At 34.8% G+C, this 20888-nt stretch overlaps 1 long non-coding RNA gene across 2 annotated transcripts; it reads left to right on the top strand.

Annotated features, from left to right (window-relative positions):
- The first annotated feature begins 543 nt into the window (after positions 1 to 543).
- LOC147276633 (uncharacterized) lies at positions 544 to 2374 on the top strand. 2 transcript variants are annotated; one of them, XR_015124025.1, is made up of 4 exons: positions 544 to 745; positions 833 to 878; positions 1332 to 1403; positions 2043 to 2374. It is a non-coding gene; the product is annotated as an uncharacterized LOC147276633 (long non-coding RNA). The 2 variants fall into 2 exon arrangements; XR_015124024.1 differs by having other exon boundaries at positions 1332 to 2374.
- The last annotated feature ends 18514 nt before the right edge of the window (positions 2375 to 20888 follow it).

The raw sequence follows: 20888 nt of genomic DNA on the forward strand, positions 1-20888 counted from the left end.
AAGTTAGACCTTTAGAAGGTGGTACTTTTACTCACGAACCCAACGGAGCAAGTCTCGTATTATTCCGAGTCCGGGAGATTATTTTATGAATTTCCCAAAATTTCATTTTTAAAAGCATTTTATCTTAGTTGTGGAGCTTGAAATTTTCGAAATTTTTCTAAAAGGCAAATTGGTAATTTGACCTCATAGTTAATTAGTACTAGTCGATACGAGTCCGTAGTATTTTTCTGAGTCCCGAGCTATTTTTAATTAATTTTTGAAGTTGGGGAATATAGGAAAAATAAAATAAAATAGGAAATCACCAGATCGCGCCACGTGGCACGATCTGGAGCGTCCATCGCTGCATGGCAGCAAGATCTGATGGCTGCATGTGCAACCAAGTGTCAAAGCCTTCGCCACGTGTCAATTTCTCATTGGTCAAAGTTATGACGGTTGACTTGAGTCAACCCGGTCAACTCGGATGAGTCAACCGAGTTGACTCACTCACTCTCCCTATAAATAGCAGCGCACCCCCAGTTGATTTTCATCCCATTTCAGCCGCATGCTTCCCAAGAGAGAGCTTCTCTCTCCTCTCTCCTCCTTTCTCTCTCTTTTTCAATCTTGTTTTGAGTTTATCTTGAGTTCTGGAGCTCCGATCGACGATCCGATTTCGCCTACGCGATCGTGGCGACGAGCTCTTCAATTCTAGTAGTGTGAAGGCTATGTTTTGGTGAATTTTTAAAAAAATCATTTCTGAGCTCCATAGGTAATTTCTTGATCCCTGTCGAATTTCTGCTAAAATTTTGTTAAATAAATCTCTTGTTAATTAGGCTATTTTAATCTTATTATTTAGCAAGTCTAGTAGTACCGAGACTCTGCTCGTGGGAAGTCTTCAACAGGTATACCCTTAACCCAGCTTATTTAATTTGCTGTTGTTTAAGTGGTGGTTATAGACGAAACGCCGTTTAACTGTTGTTATTAAATGAACTTAATAAATATTGAGGCCATATCAGTGGTAACCAAATAACGTGATGACTAAGGTCAGTTCATGAGCATACATGCGTTGGGTACTGAGCCAGAGCTCCCTCAGTTTCCCCATGCACTGACCTGGTCACGTTGTAAGGTTCATATCTGATCAACCTCCTCGACAATAAATTAAAATAAACTTAGAAACCACACGGTCTGACATGACTGTCTGCCTCGGGGAGCAGGGTCATGCCGGATCAAGAATTTAGAGAAGCCTAGCAAGTTACGCTAGTGCCAAACCTCTAAATTTTACCTGGTCTTAACAGACAAGGCCGAGAGTACGTTTAGTACGTTCCTAATAGCTGTCGTCGGATTCGGATCTCCAGTTTCCCAACAGGTACAAGTGGGACCCAGACACAGGAAAGGGATCAGGCAAGGGACACACTTTGGTAAAGCAGGTAGGGGGAAAGTACCATATCCCGGTTATTGGATTTCCTGCCTATTTTCGTACTATATGTATATGAAAATGTCTTTCACAGAGAATGTGCATGATTTTTGTATGGCATATTTGTGTGATTTTCTGTGTGATACCTTGGACGACCTGAGAGTAACGGGCACGTGTTGTGACCTTGGGTTTCGATCCCCTAAACCTCCGGAGGGGTAAGTACGGACTGGTTAGTCGAATGTCCTTCTGGGGAGGCTAACCAATGTGGTATTACCAGGTAAATGGATACTCTCACCACAGTATCGAGGTGGTGGTTGAATTTCCGATACTGGTGGTTGGCCTGTATGTGATCGGTCGCAGGTATGTTTCTGAACTATGTCACGTGACATGAAGGATTTTCACTGAAAAAGATGTATGAGCATGCAAAGGCTTTACTCACTGATTATTGGCATAATTATCTTTATCATTACTGGCTTTGGTTACAATATTATTGATATTGATACCCTGTTTTTGGGTGTGCATTGCTTTTAAACTGTTTTCCTTGAAATCCTATATTTTCGAGTATTGCTTCAAACCTAACCAGGATTTTCCCTCGAGGGGAAGCGATGAACGTATGTGACGCTTACCCCCTACTGTACTCTTGTGAGTGCAGATAATCCAGTTGTTGGAGACCAAGATTGAGGTCGTGGGTGTGGCACTTGCAGCTTGTCAGTTTCAGTCCTGCTATCTGGTTTAGATCCTTTCTTTGGATCTGTGGTGGTGTTTCTCTTTCATCCTCGTAGGTGGCATATCCCAATGGCTATCTATGAGTCCAATTTGTTGCACCACTTTGTTGAAGACTGAATCACTCTGGCGTGGGTTGGACTATCCTGACATATCTGTTTATCTACTGTTTTATTATGTAGCATTAGGGTTAGTGTATTTGAAACATATAACTCTCACGGGTTGGTACTCTTTACTATTATTTATAATGTGAGGTATTTTCAGTAATTTCTTTCGCTGTATTTTTACTACTCTGATCCAACTCGGGTTCTTCAATAAAAAGGGCTTAACTCGTTTTAGAGAGCTTGGGAATATAATACTCGGGGTAAGGGGTATTATAGTCTCAGGATCTTTAAGACGGGTGCCGCTGTGGTGTTCCCAGTTTCGGGGCGTCACAGGCTCAAATTATGTACTTGCCTCACAAATGCATTATCATTTTGTAATGTACTCATGTTTGTTCAAGTCATGATAATGTAATGTAAAATATTTAATTTGAGAAGATATGATTCGAAAATGTAATTATAAGGTCTAAATTAATAACACTTCAAAGAGTTTAATTTGTTTTATTTAAAGAAAATAAAAGTTTGAAACCAAATATTTTTGGTAAGAAAATAAAAAATTATGTTACATTTTAAGTAGCTATTAATTTAATGACGTTTTTCTCCAGTTTTCTTTTGTTATATTTGAAGGTATTAAACTTACGAAATCTTTCAAGTGCGAATGTTCGCACCTGATACTGAGCACTTGATAACTTCGTCAAGAACTGAGTGAAATTTTTTAAAAATAAGTGATCATTTCTTACAGCGCTCGTCACTGCTTTCTCGGCCTATTTTTTAGGGTATAGGCCGACAAGTTCACTTTATACCCTCCTAGGGTGTTAAATGACCTTTGTGGAAGCGTTATGTTAGGGTTTAACCTTGAGATTTTAGGCACTCAATATCTCAGAGTTAAAACCTAACATAAACGCAGACAAACCGGATACGAGCGCTTGACACAGAAAAATTATACATTACTGAGCGCTCAGCGCTATATACGTTCGCACCTAAATGAGCTTGATCAAACATATATATATATATATCAAGAGTGCCACAAAACTAATTGGTTAACAAGTTAATAACTTAATACGAAGCTAACCACTATTTTGGCCCACCATATGATTAATCTCATAATTCAAATCGTTCAATTTTTAGGCCATACTTCAAATATCATCATTGCAAAATCATATAATTGTGATTAAAAAAAGGGAGGTGATTTTCGCACTCCTCATTTCTCCATTTGCACTCCTTCTTATTTTTTTAAATGTTTGTATATATTTTTATTATTTATTTTCCACTTATACCCTTTGGCTTTTAATTATAGAATGTCACCTATGCAACATTAAATCCTGTACATTTAATTTTTTTAAACTGTCATAATAATATATCTATTTCTATAACTCTCTTTTAAAAAGGAAGAAAAACTTATGTAGTTATCTACACTTCTGTCTGTCTTCATGATATAGTACATATCTTTTTTCTTATTAAGTTGTCATGTGACATTCATTTTTTTAAAAATCAAATATGCTACAAATAAGTAGTGGTTGCTTGGCAGTGTCAAAAGACCCAAAAATGAGGGAGTGGACTAATTGAAAACCCCAAAATTTCATAACACAAAACCCACCATCAAAAAAAGAAGATACATAAATCATGACCTTCATGAAGAAAACGAAAAAAATATGACAGGCTAAATATTTTCCTAATGAAGTATAGAATGATGATTGAAAGCATGTAGAAGACTGGTTCACAAAAAAAAAAAAAGACATAGAAGGCAAAGAGATGCAATATGAAGAAGATACGACGAGGGGGATAGAAAATTACTTTTTTATTTATTTTTTTAATAAGTATGAGAGAATTTAGGAAAAAATAATCATTACTGAAAAATAATTAAAATAAAAATTCAACAACCATAAAGGGTAAATTTGGAAAAAATATATATAATAAAAATATACAAAATACATTAAAAAAGAAGATGAAGTGCAAACGGAGAAAAGAGGAGTGCAAAAATTGCCTCCCTAAAAAAATAGATGAACATTATTTTTAATAAAATCATATAAATGATTGTTATTATAATCAAATGGCTAAATGACTTCCGATTTTAGAGATTTTTTACAAAGATGATCTTTAAAATAAAGCCTACAAAATAAACGGTTTAATAATGAGATTATATTATTTGGTGGGCTCAAAAGTGTGGTTTATTTCATATTAACTTGTTAACTAGTTAACTTTATAGCCTTTTTGTGTGTGTATATATATAATTGTGGGCCAACTCCTAAATTAAACTCATTCTCCATCATTCTTCGCCACTTGGACTAACCCAAAAAATTAGAAGATTGAATTTGATAGATTAGTATTGATATAATGGCATCCTTGTTTTTCTTCACTTTTTTATAAGAATGAAATGACGAGAAGAACTTACCTATCCCTCATGTGATACTATAAGACATCCCTAGCTCTCTCTCTTCTCTATTTTTTTCTTGCATCTCCTGTCTCTATCTCTCTCTTCAAGGGATGCCACATCACTACAACATGGGGATATGTAAGTTTTTTCCATGAAATGACACTTGTTGTAATATTCAATAAGATCATGCATATATCATGCTACAAAATATCAAGGTGACTTGCCTAATATGATTCATTTATCATTTAATCTTTTTTTCTTAAATATGTTTTTGTTTAACTTTTGATTCATTATAAATTCAAGAGTGTGTGAATAAAAAAGGAAATGGATTCATACTGCTTTTATGGATTACATCTATACATCCATCTATACAAAATAAGTTGGATTGAAATAGATAAAACTAAATACTGGATTGTAATCCTTTCAAATAAAGAAATACAGAATTTGTAATAAATGACTAAGATGGAAACAAGTAAAACCAAATTTAGAAAAGAATCAAAATCCACCATGTATCCAAATGTATAACAATATGAAACGTTTTTGCAAATTATAAGTTTTTTTTTTATTTTTAGGAAAGAAAAACCTTCATCCAGAAGAAAATCCAAAACAAACAATGAGACTCAAAAAAGGCATATTGAGCCACCTTATTACAAGATCGATCATTTCCTAAAAAGAAAAATGATTGGCTTATTACCCTTGGAGAAGTCATTCTTTCTTATCGATCAATCACAATTTGATATATATTCAGCATTTATATATATATATATATATATATATATTTTATTAATGACTAATTTTTCTTTATAAGTTCATACATGTCAAATTTTGATTGGTTAGTAAGAAACAATGGAAGCCAAGCGTTGTTCTTTCCTAAATTGACTTCTCACTTGCATCAACGACCTATTGCATTTTTTTGTTACATTAAGAAATGGAATTCTATATTTATCTAATTTCTAATTCATTACTCTACCATTTTTCATCATTTAGATTAACTAAAAAAGTTTTGCACCATATATCTGGTGCATGGTTGTTTCAACCTCTTGAACAAGAACACCATCTGGCACCAAGCACTCGTCAAAATCTAAGAGAAATGAATGATGGTGAAGCCCAGATCTCGGGCTAGTTCCAAAACCCTCAATAACACCAAGCAATTCAGTTTTAGTAATAGCCATGTACTTTTTAGTAAGCTTTTATTAATAGAACATTAATTATTTTTATAGAAAACTCAAGAGTCTTTCGCACGTTTATTTAACAACATTTAAATTTCTTTTGTTTCTGTGGAGGGCTTATTTAACAATGTTAAATGTTAATGCACTAGGAAAGGGGTGTTAGGTCACCGAATTTAATGTACATTTGAAAGAATTGAATTCTAAATTTATTTATAATTCTAAGTTTCTAACTCATTATGTACCACATCTATTTTCACCACTTGAGTTTAACAATATTTATTTACTTATGCATGAAAGCCAGTTCAACCAATCTCTCAAACAGGCACTCTTTGTTTTTGTTTTCATTTTTCTATATTGAGAAGAAAATTGGAACTTGAGATCTAACTATCTAAGTTGAGAGTTTTGTCAGCCAATCAACACAAACTCCTCTCTCTGAAAAATTTCCCAATCTTCTCATTTTAAGTTTTTAACTTTATTTATTATATTTTAGTTTTTTAAACTTTCAAATTTTAAAATTAAGTGAGTGATTGATGGGGAATGCCATTCTTTCCTTTTTTTTAATCAGCAAGTGAGAAATTGAGAATATAAGACTTTTCAAAATATTGGACTTAAGAAATTACAAGATAAGACTTTTCAGTTTTCACCAACTTGGAACTTTGTTTTTCATGGTCATCAGTTTGGAAATTTCCATCACTTGAGGCCAATTTTTTTTGTTGAGGGAACAGTTGTGGCCAATTAAGTATTCAACAACATTTAGGGTCTGTTTGGTATTTTATTAAAAAAATTTTTTTTTTTTAAAACAAAAAAATAAATTTTAGTCAAAAAAACGTGTTTGATAGATCATTTTTAAAAATAATTTTTAAAAAAAATTAAAAACATCATTTTTTTCAATTTTTTTTTTACACTTCCTTTTTCTTTAATTGCCATCATTTTTATATTTTAAAAATTATTTTCAAATTTCATACCAAACAAGTTTTTAAATTTTAAAAACTAATTTTAAAAACTCACATTTAAAAAAAAATCTTAATTTTTGAAAAAAAATTTTGATGTTTGGCCCTAACTTTTCTATCAATCTAACATGAAGTAGAATATAATAATTTGTAGTCTTGTCAATCGTTTACTTTTCCCACTTTTGAACTTTAAATTTTCAGAGGACTTTGCCAAAGTGAAAAGTAATACAAGGAAAATTGAGCAACATGCAATCTCGCTTTCAGTCCACTTTTTGGGTTTTGACTGGCAGTGGAAATCGCTCAAACCTCAAAGTCTCAAACCCATCCAGGATTAAGCCAATGACACCTTCTGGACCCACATACACAAATGAGAAATAAAAAGACCAATTTGTAAGCTTTTTTTTTTTTTGGTTAAGTACTATTGAGAATAGAATTTTATATTGGAAATTTATAGCGAGGGCCGGCCCTGGGTGTAGCTTAATGAGGGCGACTGTCTCGGGATCTCAAGTTTTATCGTTCGTATATATTATGTTAGGTTAGGTTCAAGTAATATAAATTATTTTTTGAAATTTTAATTAAAAAATAAGAATAAAGTTGAATAACCCAATTCGAAAGGTCTACATATATATTCATTAAATTCACAATTCAACTACCAAATAGACCATTTAAAGAGTCCCACCAATCCAAGAATAAAAATAGGTCAACTCTTGTTTTGTTTTGGTTTTCCTTTTTTATCTACCAATTGTTGTTTTGTTATGATGCCAATTGGAGTTCTTATAATAATTTTGTAGATATTTATCGGAAAAGAAAAATACATAGAGGGTCAATGGCCCCAGAAGTTTTATGGCCGAACCTTATTTATAATTTTAAAAGTTTCTCCATTCATTGTTAATTATATTTGAGTTAGATACTTTTTAACTTTTATATGATATGAAAGTGGACAATTTATGTGTTAGACACAACATATGTTGTCAAATCCAATTAATTTTGAATTGAATACTCTAATACCAAATCAAATTATATATAGATAAAAGAGCAAAAATGAAATACCATAATTTTTCAATTTTTTAACCTAACTTAAAACTTTTAATCTATAAGTACCAAGGAGTAAAATTTCGGTTTCGAGGAAATTTTCGATGGAAATTTCGACGGAAATTTTCGTGGAAATTTCGATTAAAATTTCGATTTCGATAAAATTAGATAAAAACGACGGAAATTGTTATCAAAATATGGAAATTTTGAATGAAACTTGACCATATGTTTATTTAACATATTATCTACTATATTAATAAAAAACATTGAAGAAACCAAATTATATAATAGGTTTCATGTGATATAAGATGAATATAATGCGCGTTGGAGGCAAAAACTGTTAAACAAAATTAGTATAATGAATAATGAAATCAGTATATTCTTTATACTCTATAATTTATACACTAACCCTAATACTAAACCCTATATACTCTATATATTCTAATACTCTTTATACTCTATAATCTATGCACTAAACTCTATATACTGTATGTTCTTTAAGATATGGACCATATGGTATAAGATATTATGATTTAGGCCCTTTAGGGTATTCTTCCCCACCAAGCACCAGCCCCTGCCTCTCTCCCCCCAACCCAGTCCATCCCCGACACACCCCCCCTCACCCAGCCCCTCCCAGCCCCTTTTCTGTGAGACCCTGTATTTTCCAAATAATTATTTTAAATATTTTGAGAATTTATTTTAAGGATTTTGAGAATTTATTTGGAATTTAAAAAGGTTTTAATTTAATTTTAATTATTTAATTATTTTTGTTTTAAATTAGGCTTGACCCAAAGTTAACTTTTAAATTTAGTGGACTTTTGATTCGGACTTTGGGCACGTTGGATAGGTCTCGAGTTCACGAGTTCGTAGACACGTAGCACGCGTCGATCGGAGTTATGGTTTGAAAGTTACGGACATTTGAAGTAAAGGGCAATTTTGTAATTTTTACAAAAGGGGTTTTAAAACCCAAAAATCAGATTTTTATCCCTTTCTCTCTCCTCTCTCCTGGTTCTCTCTCTCTCTCTCTCTCTCTCTCTCTCTCTCTCTCTCTCTCTCTCTCTCTCTCTCTCTCTCTCTCTCTCGCGTGCCTCACCTTCGCCGCGCCTGCCACCGGCGCGTGGCGGCGCGTCCAGCCATGGCTGGCAGCGGGACCGGCCCAGATCTCGTCGCCGTTCATCCTTCTTCCTCCCCCTGGTGGCGGCGCAGCCCAGAAACCTCCCCCGAGTCGCGAACCAGCTGAGGCCGATCCTTGGAGCTCCGGCGGCGATCTCACTTTTCCGGCGACGACGCGACCTCCCATCACCTGGGTTGTCTTCCTCTCGTCACGGTGAGTCTGCCCATGTGCTTCCCTGGCTCCGACGACCCCGCACGGCGGCGGATCGAAGATTTTGCCATTTTCCCGAAACCAGCCCCCAAATTTCGGCGAAATTTCGCCAATTTCGCCGAAATTTCGCGAAATTTCCGAAATTTCGCCGAAATAATTACCGAAAACAATTGGGTATGTGATAAAATTTCGGTGACCCAAAAAAACGAAATTTTCGGCGAAATTTCGCCGAAAATTTCGAAATTTCATTCCTTGTCTATAACAACAGCTAGAGATTGTATGGGCATTTTAGCCTTTTATGTCTGAATTTTTACCGGCATAAAACACCCTAATGTATAATTTACAAGTCATTTATGTATTCGAAGTTTATCTAACGTGTTATACTTGATGAGAGAGTGGACCAATGATGATTTATTAACAGATTGAAAAACAACTGATAAAGAAAATATATAACAAAACCAAATATACATTTTTATTAGACAATCAAGCACAGTCACATGCAGATGGCTAGCCACTAATAACCCCATCACAAACATTAATTAATTATTTACCTGAAAAGGAAAAGAAAACAAGCACCATCACAAACATTAGCAGCTAGCGATTTGTTTGTAGAGGTTTGGTGGATATATATGGCTGGACCTAGAATATTATGTATTATAGCAATAGCATATGAAATTAGAGGCAACCTTTGACTGTTGTTGACAAACAAAACTCATCCATGCTGCGACCCAATGAGAGAAGCCAAAGTGTCAAAGATAGAAAATGGCCCTATGCTCATGCACATGTTGTTAGGAGTTAAAAAGTTAATCAGAAACCATTAAAAACTTGCCATGCACCTAAAACAACTAAAAGTCAATGTGAGACATGCATTGTTTTATGCTATGTTAATTTTATTTAAATAAATTTATGTAATTTTAATAATAAAGTTGAAAAGCTATGATTAAATAAGAAATTACACAATCAATGGTTATATTAAAAATCTAAGAATCCAACATTGATCGATCACATAGTTTGATTTTATATCAATCAAATTATTATAGGTCTTGCCAAATGGTGCAATTAGCCATGTGAAAAGGCTAATGGAAAAGTTCCCGCGTTTAGGGACCCAAGAAAAAACGCGTTTTAACTTTATGATTTTATTTGTAGTGCAATGTGCATACAGCTAAAGCCTATAGGGTGTGAGAAATCTTCCCACTTCCCAGCGTCCACCAGGAAGAACCAAGAGTCCAAAACAATATTACGTGCTGAGCTAAGCTTCCCTTCCATTGGTTGCGAGGTGCCTCCTTTCTTTGTCTTCCTTTTTCTACTTTTGAAAAGCATAAATATATGACATTACGACCATCATGGATGTGGGGGCCTGATGAAAAAAAATAATGATTTTGCTTTACGTCGTCTCCATCTCAGTCCTTTTGAGACATTTAAATGGGTAGGAAGAATATTGAGTGTGGTCAATTAAAATTAAAAGTTAATTTGAAGTCTAATAATTGTTTAAAACAATATTGAAACTCTGATTCCGAGTTCAAAATTTCAAATTTCCTTCCATTTATCTATTAATTTGTATAATGAAATCACACTTATACATTGTTTGTATTTGTTTCTCTCCTCATATATGAGATGAGGTAACACATACATGAAGAATGTTATTAGTTTAATATACATTGTTGATTTATTTCTCAACTCAAATTTTAAAAAATGTACAACAACTTATAATATGTTTTTCCAATCCTTTGTCTGAAAACATTTTTTCAGAAAAAGACTTGAGAGTTTAAATTCATGGACTAAAGTCTAAAACCAACAAAGGTTAACGGCTAACCACTCCGGAATATTGTGATGTACAAAAATTACTTAAAAAACGATCCAATGTCAGCATGCCCACCATCTGTTTGGTCGAAACCATACTTTGTGACCATCTCCATTGTTAACAGTGGCGGATCTACAATGGGGTCAATGGGGTCACTTGACCCCATGAACTCAGAAAGACTGGGCTTGATGAAAAATTTTGACCCCATGAATGAAACTTAGGTCTTAGTTGCATTCATGGTTGGCAGGGGCAAGATTGCAGGGCAGGGGCAAGATTACAGAGCAGGGGCAAGAACCAGAACAAGGGAAAGAACCAGAGGCTGTAGTCGTCGCCCCCTGCTCCCTCGCCGTCACCCGTCGCCCCATGCTGGCTGCTGCCTCTGCTCGCAAGTCGCAAGCCTCGCTTCCGCCCCTGCTGGGTTTATCTTGCCCCCATACTAGTGGATTTCTAGATCCGTTGGAGTGGTTGGCCATCCGACAGATTACATCTTCCACGAGTGCAATTATTAGTGATTATTTGGTATTTATTAAATTTGGCCTTTATTCTTGGTTAGGAACTTAGGATATCCACATTATCTATAATATAAACAGAGTTTTGATGGAGCTATATATGTATATATACTTAGACAGTTGGACCTCAATGTTTGGCCATTCCAGTTATGTAATCTCATTATTCAAACTATTTCTTTCTTTTTATCTTTCAAATATTATTGAAGGAATTTAGGCATCCATTTCAAAATCAATTGATAATGGAAGGAGTAACTCAAACCCTTATATGCTACTATGCAAAGCCTTACATTTTTAATATGAGATCTTTCTTTTAACACGCCTTCGCACGTGTGACGTCACTCAAGCATAACACATGGACAATTCTTATTGGGTGACGTGAGAGCACGTGTGACCGTTTGGCACAACATGTGAATAACCTGCTCTGATACCATGAATAAATCTAGGGATCCAAACCAATTGAGAATGAAATGAGTAACCAAAATCCTTATAAACCACTATGTAAGGCCTTATATTTTCGATGCGAAATCTTTCTCTCAGCATATATACTTAGTATGATAGTATTGAGAGGTTTAGTTTGAAGTAAATACATTTAGCATATGAATTGCGTCCAATTCTAATAACAATACGGTGAAATTTACCATATAATACATGAGTCCACCATGTGATCGGAGAATTTAATAATTTTTTGATGGGATGGAAAGACCAAAATTTTGTAGAAGATATGTAGAAAAATCAATGATGTAGATTTATTGTTGAACTATGACATATATTTGACATGAATGCACGAGAATGACAACACAACTGGCTTGTTTCTGTATATATGTCTCATTGTCTTGTTTCAAAACTAACATTGATTACAAGTTCACGACGTACATCACACCAAATCTGCGTTATGGGATTGTGTTTGGACCTGGGTTGGCATCTCATGTGTGTGTGAGAGATACTGATGCCCCCCTCTCAGATATATTTTTGGGCTCTAATATTTGCTCCACTAATTATTATTATTATTATTTTTTTTTCTGATTTTGTTGGTTCCCCTCTCCCAGGTTATTCTTGTCACTTATAACAATGTAAACTTAGGGGGTGTATTCAATTAGAATTTTAAATGATTTTGGTGAAATTAAAAAGTCTGGTGTTATTCAATTAAAACTTTTAAAAAGTTTATAAAAGTCTGGTGGTATTCAATCATGACTTTTAAAAAGTCTATGATATTAAATTAAAACTTTTAAAGAGTCTATAAAAGTGACATGATATTCAAAAAGTCATTGACTTTATTAAATAATAGACTTTAAAAGACTTTCATGTACTTTGTAGTGTAAATTATGTTATATCAAAGTCAATAATTCTCCAGCGTTCTCCTTGCAGATTTTAAAGGATTTCAAATATTAAAAAACTATTAAAAAAGTGGTATTTTTTTTTTAAAAGAGTGATGCTAAACCCCCTAATCCCTTATTTCTTCACCCACCTCTTAATTTATTTTTTTCTAATTACTATATCCTCTTATATTAATTTTCTTTTTCTCTTATATTAATTGACTTCTCATCATGGGTTGGAACCAATAGCGTTGCCACAATGCAATGGAACATCAAGATATTCAAACCAACCACTTTACAGTTTTTAAGTATTCAACAAAATCACAAAATTATATATTCATAATTTGAGAAATAATGTTACCACCACATCATATAATGTTATCAACCTATCAATTCAATTAGATAAATTCTAACAACTCATTAAAACACAATATTTGACAGTCTAAAACAATATAAAAACATAAAATTCATAACATTTAAAATAAATTATGCAACAAAATAATTTTGGTCCCTACAATTTTAGTCTCAACTTTTTTATATTGTTTGCAATATTAGGACAATTTATAACACATGCATCTTGGTCTTGAAGCTCATCCTCATTCCACTCACTCATGGAAGACAAAAAAAATAAAAAACATATTGAAAAAATCTTAAAATAAATAATACAAAATTATATCAAAGTTATTAGAAGTCTATAAAAATCCTTCAAAATCTATGAGAAAAGTCAGGGAAACTCTAAATAGAACTTTGTCAAAGTCTATATGGAGTTTATGAAAGTCATTAAAAATCCATTAATTTTACCAAAGTCAATGACTTAAAAACTCTACAAAAGTCTATTAAAATCCTAATTGAATACACTCCCTTTAATTAAAAGATGATATGTATAAGATTATCAATTTAAATGCATATTATCTTTTAACTGGATTATTTTGCCCTATCACGTGACAGAATCAATCTTACACAAATTTTTTTCATATAAAAAATATCTAAGGCAATCTCTTTATTTTGCCATTCGGTTTAGGTCAGGCCAAAAAAAAAAAAAAAAAAAAACTGCTTCAAAATGCCCAGTTGATAAGTGGGCCATTAGAGTCACAACTGAAACATAATTTGGTTTATGGGGCCTTCATTACTTATGGTAAAAGGTGGACCAAGTTTAATGTTTACAAAAGGCAGTTGGAGTAGACAAAATTGTTGTTCCTTATAGACAAAGGCATCTTCAATCTTCATTGTACTAGATATAATAATCTAATAAAAAGGGTATTCTCATCATTCTTTACTTTATTATATATCTTACCCAGTTTCTTTTACCCCTTATTAGTTTATTTTCTAAAGAGGCCGCAATACTCAATTAGACATGACCTTTCATAGTCTTGTACGTTGCAGCTTAAAAAGTATAGTAAGAACATAAATTATTCGAGTTTGCATCTTTAATTTATGTTTTATTTAGAATATTATACATGCTTACCTTTTAAACTGGGTCAAATACTAAACCTTAAACTCTAATACTTAACTTTAAACCTCAAAACGACATCATTTTGGTCATAAGTAAATTTATTTATTTTTATATAATCATAACATTACATAACGGTGTGATTAATTTATTCAAATTATAATACGTATAAAATTATTAATATCTAAAATTTTAAATCTTAAAAAATATCCTTAAAATTGTACAAATATTATAATTTAAAAAGAGTGGTCACACCACCACATAATGTTAGCATCACACACACACACAAAGTGTTTTTCATAAGAGAAAGCACAATATATATTAACACAAAAATATATATAAACAGTTTGAGACTATTATTTCAAGATATTATGGTACATAGGCATAACAGCAAATTACAAAGGTTTACGTAGTTTTCGATCATTGTTTAGTCGTACTAGCTCATTCAAAACCACATACATAAAAGTAGTATTGTTCTGAATGAAGATATTGGAATTACTCTGCTAGTATTGGAATTACTCTGCCCAATATAGGCAGTCACTGCCTTGTCTGTTTGTCATTTAATCCTAAGGCGGCTAGCTGTAATATTGGGAGTGATAAGGTCTCTTTGGGAACTGTAATATGTAATTAATATGTTGGTGGCTCTTGAGCTTCTCTTCTCTGAATTGGTGATTGTATTCTATATATTGGAAAATCTCATATCTGAGTTTTCATGAATAATAGCTATCAGCTTCTACAGTGGACGTTGGCCTCTTTGCTAAACCACTCTAAATCTTGTCTATTTTATGTTTATGTGTTTCTACATGGTATCAGAGCAGAAATTTCAATCCTGAAACTTCTGTCTTGTTTTAACAATTCTTGTTTAATCTAATGGGTGACGAACAAGAAAAGGTTGAGGTTAACTCAAACATGCGCCTCTGTTCTATTTTGCTTAATGGGCTCAACTTCCTCCCTTGGTCAAGAGCTGTTACCTTGGCTCTTGGAGGGAAATCGAAACTTGGGCACATCAATGGAAGGATTCTTGCGCCAGCTGTTGAAAATCCAAAGTATGAAGACTGGTTGGCTAAAGACCAACTAGTTATGTCATGGATTTTGAACTCTATGGAGCCCCGAGTTGCAGAAATCTTTAGCTATTCTGATTCTGCTCATCACCTTTGGGAATCTGTTAGGGAAATGTATGGTCACCAAAATAATGCGGCACGGATCTTTCAACTAAAGAAAGACATAGCCGGAATCTCCCAAGATGGAAAGTCCTTCATTGAACATCTTGGAAAATTAAAGAGTATGTGGAATGAGCTTGATCTATATAGGCCTCACACTACTGATTCAACAATCCTTCTGAAAAGAGCAGAGGAGGATAAAATATTTCAGCTACTTGCTAGCCTTGATCCAGAATATGAAGATCTCAGAAGCCATATTCTCATGAGTACTGAGCTGCCGTCCTTCTCCAATGCTTGCACAACGGTTCAGCGAGAGGAAGTCAGAAAAATGGTGATGAACTCTAAAGCTCCCTCTGGAACCTCCGATGCTCGTGCTTTTTCTGCTGATAAAAGGAAAGGAGATAACAACTTTGTAAAAGGGCGAAGAACTAATGTTGTATGCGACTACTGCCACCAATCAAGGCACTCCAAGGACAAGTGTTGGATCCTTCATCCACACTTAAAGCCAAAGTTTGGAAGGGATATTAAGTCTACTACTGAAAGGACATCAAACATGGCTACAGATAGTGTTGCTCATCAAGTGTCTTCAAACACTCATGCTCAACAAGGATCTTCAAATACATCTGCTTTAATTGGGCAACTTACACAACTGCTGCAACAAATGAGTAAGAATGAAAACTCACCTTCAAGTGCTTCTTCTAGTGCTCATGCCCCAGGTACTGTTCATGCCTCTCTTACTGCATTAGCATATCTTGTTACAAGAGCTAACACTTGGGTGATTGATAGTGGAGCTACAGACCACATGACAAATAACAAAAAATGCCTTCATAATTTCAACCATACAAGTAATGGTCAATCTGTTTCTCTCGCTAATGGCACTTCTGTTCCTATTGTGGGTCATGGAAAATTCAACTTCTTTGACTCCCAAATCAGCTCTGCAGCCCTTTACATTCCCTCATTTCCGTTACAACTTCTATCAGTTGGAAAGCTCACAAATGAGCTCAATTGTGATGTGATTTTTTCTCCTCACTGTGTGGTTTTTCAGGATCGGAAATCAGGGAAGAAGATTGGTAAGGGCGTCTATTCTAATGGTCTCTATTTGCTGCAAACAACCCCCAATAATCCAAAGGTTTTTCAAGTGAAGACCTTAGAAGCCAACGACTTGTGGCATAAGAGACTGGGCCATCCCTCAAGTAGAGTTTTATCTCATCTTTTTCCTTCCATGAATACTGAAACTAGCAGTTGTGAAGTATGTCACCTTTCTAAGAAATCTCGAATTCCATTTAGTTCCTCTCTGTCAGCCACTAGCAAACCATTTGAATTAGTCCATTCAGATCTATGGGGACCGGCTCCACTTAACTCTGCTGATGGTTTTAGATATTTTGTAATTTTTGTTGATGATTGGTCTCGCGCTACTTGGCTGTACTTGATGAAGTCTAAATCAGAAGTTGTTGCAATTTTTAAGAGTTTTAACAACATGATCATTAATCAGTTTAATTCTCACATTAAGACCTTACGATCTGACAATGGGACAGAATACATGAATAGCAATCTTGCTCATTATTTATCTGATCATGGAATCATTCATGAGACCAGCTGTGTGGGAACTCCGCAACAGAACGGAGTGGCAGAAAGGAAGAATCGAGATCTTTTGGAAAAAACTCGATCTCTTATGATTCAAATGAATGTCCCAAAGCTTTATTGGTCTTACGGGGTTCTTACTGCTGCATACTTGATAAACAGGCTACCTAGCCGTGTTCTTGGCTCCAAGTCTCCTATGGAAGTTCTTAAAAATAGGAAGATTGATTTGGCTCATCTACGAATTTTTGGTTGCCTGTGTTATGTTCATATTCAAGCGCCACATCGTGATAAGTTTGATCCTAGAGCAGCTAGATGTGTATTCCTTGGATACTCTTCCACACAAAAAGGGTACAAGTGCTATAATCCAAAGGAGAAAAAGATGGTTATCTCCAGAGATGTCTCCTTTGTTGAGGAAGAACCCTATTTTCAGAAAAATAAGGATCTGTTTCAGGGGGAGTTCTCACTTGATTCAGCTACCCTTCCTATCATAGATACAACTGAAGTTCTTAATCCAGTAAATGATGAAGCTCCAATGGTCTCTGCTACCTCACGAGATGCATCACCACAAGTTAATGAGTCATCTCTAACTATCACTGACATCCCTAGCACATCAGAGGATGCTGGCCCACGGAGATCATCTAGACCACATACACAGCCAGCAAAGTTGAATGATTACGTTACCTATCATACTGCAGTGCACCCAATTCAAAGCCACTTGAGCTATGATAAGGTTTCACCATCATATTATGCTTTTTTGAGCAATATCTCAAAGATGTCAGAACCTACTAGCTTTCACGAAGCAAACTTGCATGGGGTTTGGAGAAATGCAATGAAGGAGGAACTTCAAGCCCTCAAAGAAAATAATACTTGGGAAATTGTCAAGTTACCAAAGGGAAAGAGACCAGTCGGCTGCAAGTGGGTATTTAAAATCAAATATAAGAATGATGGATCAATTGAAAGGTACAAGGCAAGGCTTGTTGCCAAGGGTTTCACCCAAACCTATGGAGTCGATTATAAGGAAACTTTTGCTCCAGTTGCCAAAATGAACAGTGTTCGTGTTCTTATATCTGTTGCTGTCAATCACAGCTGGCCTTTGTTTCAAATGGATGTAAAAAACGCTTTTTTACATGGAGAGCTAGAAGAAGAGGTTTTTATGCGCCTTCCTCCTGGTCATCTGCAAGAGTCTCAAGAAGGCATAGTCTGCAAGTTGAATAAAGCCCTTTATGGGCTTAAGCAATCACCTCGCGCCTGGTATTCCAAACTTAGCGCAACTCTTACAAGTACAGGGTTTCAAAGAAGTGGCGCTGATTCTTCATTGTTTGTTAAGAAACAATCATCAGGTATTACAATTGTTTTGGTGTATGTTGATGATCTCATTGTTACAGGAAGTGACCAGGCAGAAATAACTCATCTCAAATCTGTTCTTCATACCAAATTTGCTATTAAGGATTTGGGCCTTCTAAAATACTTTCTTGGAATTGAGATTGCTTATTCGCAGAAAGGCTTGCATCTCAACCAAAGAAAATATGTATTAGACTTATTACAAGAGACTGGGAAATTAGGTGTAAAGCCAGTGGATAATCCTTGTGATAGTAGCACCAAACTCAATTTGGATGGTGACCTGTTAACTGACATAGGTCAATATCAAAGATTGGTTGGTCGGCTAATTTACCTCACTGTTACTCGCCCTGATATCACTTATGCAGTGAGCAAAGTCAGTCAATTTATGCATGCTCCAAGAACCAATCACATGAAGGCCGTAGACCGAATTCTTCAGTATTTGAAAGGAAGTCCAGGAAGAGGAATTTTGATGAAGAAAAATGAGCATATTCGTATTGTTGGGTATAGTGATGCAGATTGGGCTGGATGTCCAATTGAGCGAAAGTCTACAACCGGGTTCTGCACCTTTGTTGGAGGGAATTTAGTTACTTGGAAAAGCAAAAAACAGGGTGTAGTTGCTCGCTCTAGCGCTGAGGCAGAATATAGAGCAATGGCATCCACCACAAGCGAACTGATCTGGCTTCGGGCCTTACTCAATGACTTGGGGTACAAGCCCTCACAACCAGCTGATATGTTCTGCGACAATCAAGCTGCGATGCACATAGCTTCTAATCCGGTGTTTCATGAGCGAACCAAACACATCGAAGTGGACTGTCATTTTGTTCGCGAAAAGGTTCAATCCAATGTTATTCAACCTGTGTTCGTCCGCAGCCATGAGCAATTGGCTGATGTTTTCACTAAAGGTTTGCCATCAGCACCTTTTCAAGCCATCTTATCCAAGCTTGGCTCGATTGATATCTTCGCTTCAGCTTGAGGGGGAGTATTGGAATTACTCTGCTAGTATTGGAATTACTCTGCCCAATATAGGCAGTCACTGCCTTGTCTGTTTGTCATTTAATCCTAAGGCGGCTAGCTGTAATATTGGGAGTGATAAGGTCTCTTTGGGAACTGTAATATGTAATTAATATGTTGGTGGCTCTTGAGCTTCTCTTCTCTGAATTGGTGATTGTATTCTATATATTGGAAAATCTCATATCTGAGTTTTCATGAATAATAGCTATCAGCTTCTACAGTGGACGTTGGCCTCTTTGCTAAACCACTCTAAATCTTGTCTATTTTATGTTTATGTGTTTCTACAGAAGAGCTAGCTGCCACACTGCATGCATTAATTAACCTGAAATGTACATATATTTTTCTGGTGCAGTCACACTCACACTTGATGTAGTTGGTTTGGTGCCATGCCCCTATGTTTCTTCAATTGCCAGCTTAAATAATTGTTTTCTCTGCTTTGTTGCTTCTGTGTCTGTTTCATCTTTTTGACCAGCACAGGAAACAGCAATGTTCTAATGTGTCTCTTATTAATCTATGTATTATTTATTCTACAGCATGCATGCTATATATATATATATATAATTTGTTGAAAATATATAAATATATAAATATATATATATATATATATAAGAAGATAAAAAGGCATGTATATATATATATATGGTCTTCTCTTCGGGTCTTCGGGTCCCAAACCATGATTCACTTCGATCTCTATAGTACCTTATATATATTTGAGTCCAACAGCCTTCCTCTTTACGCTCAAAGGCACGTGCACTTCGAATATATCGATCTAATTTAGGCAAAAAAGAAAAAGAACTGTCCTAATTGTTGTGTGTGTGAGAGGTCGAGAGAGAGAGAGAGGCAGCTTGAGGGAAAAGCTAGCTTGCATGCATGGTCGACATTATTTTTGGTCATGAGCTCAACTTTATGCCTTTTTCATTGAAGAAGATCGAGCAGGCAACATGCACTTTAAAAAGAGTGGGTAAGGTAGAGAAGATATATATTGGGCATCTTAATTAACTTATTGAGTTGAGATATTGTTAAATTTAAAATTTGAGATTTCGTAGTGTGACAATCACACGTAAATAAATTTCGATCTATTGAATACATATAATTCAGACTAAAAAACTAAAGAAGCTTGAGCTCTATGTCTTTGCGCGCCTTTTTTATATTAATTATTTCAAAAGAATATTTAACTAATTGGAGCGGAGTGCGTGTGTGTGTGTGAGACGGTCTAGGCCGTTTTCTTTGACACTTCTCCACATGCGCTATTGCATTTTTCCATTATCCATACTGGAAGTTGATGCATAAGTCGTATTTGAGGGCCCAAATAGAAAAAGATAGAGCGATATGATGTTAACAATATACTACAATTGATCACCAAAATTTCCAGACAAAAATGATTGATCAAAATGTTTTCCAAATTTTAGCTATAAAATATATAAAGTAGCAAATGATAAGACATCAAATAAAAACCATAAGGACTTTTTTTTTTTGGGACCACTCGCCCGCAAATGCAATGCAATTCAACTAATTAGAAAGATCTATTTTTTAGGTCACTTTTTAAAAATATTCATCCATATAAAAAATGAATCAAATTGAAAAATTTTGCATTTAAATACTGTTTATCCATTAAATCTAAAATGATGAAAGGGTGATAGTAGTTAGATGACTAAATAA

This window comes from Dryas octopetala, chromosome 8 (genome assembly GCF_963921425.1).
Source record: "Dryas octopetala chromosome 8, drDryOcto1.1, whole genome shotgun sequence".
Taxonomy (NCBI): domain Eukaryota; kingdom Viridiplantae; phylum Streptophyta; class Magnoliopsida; order Rosales; family Rosaceae; genus Dryas; species Dryas octopetala.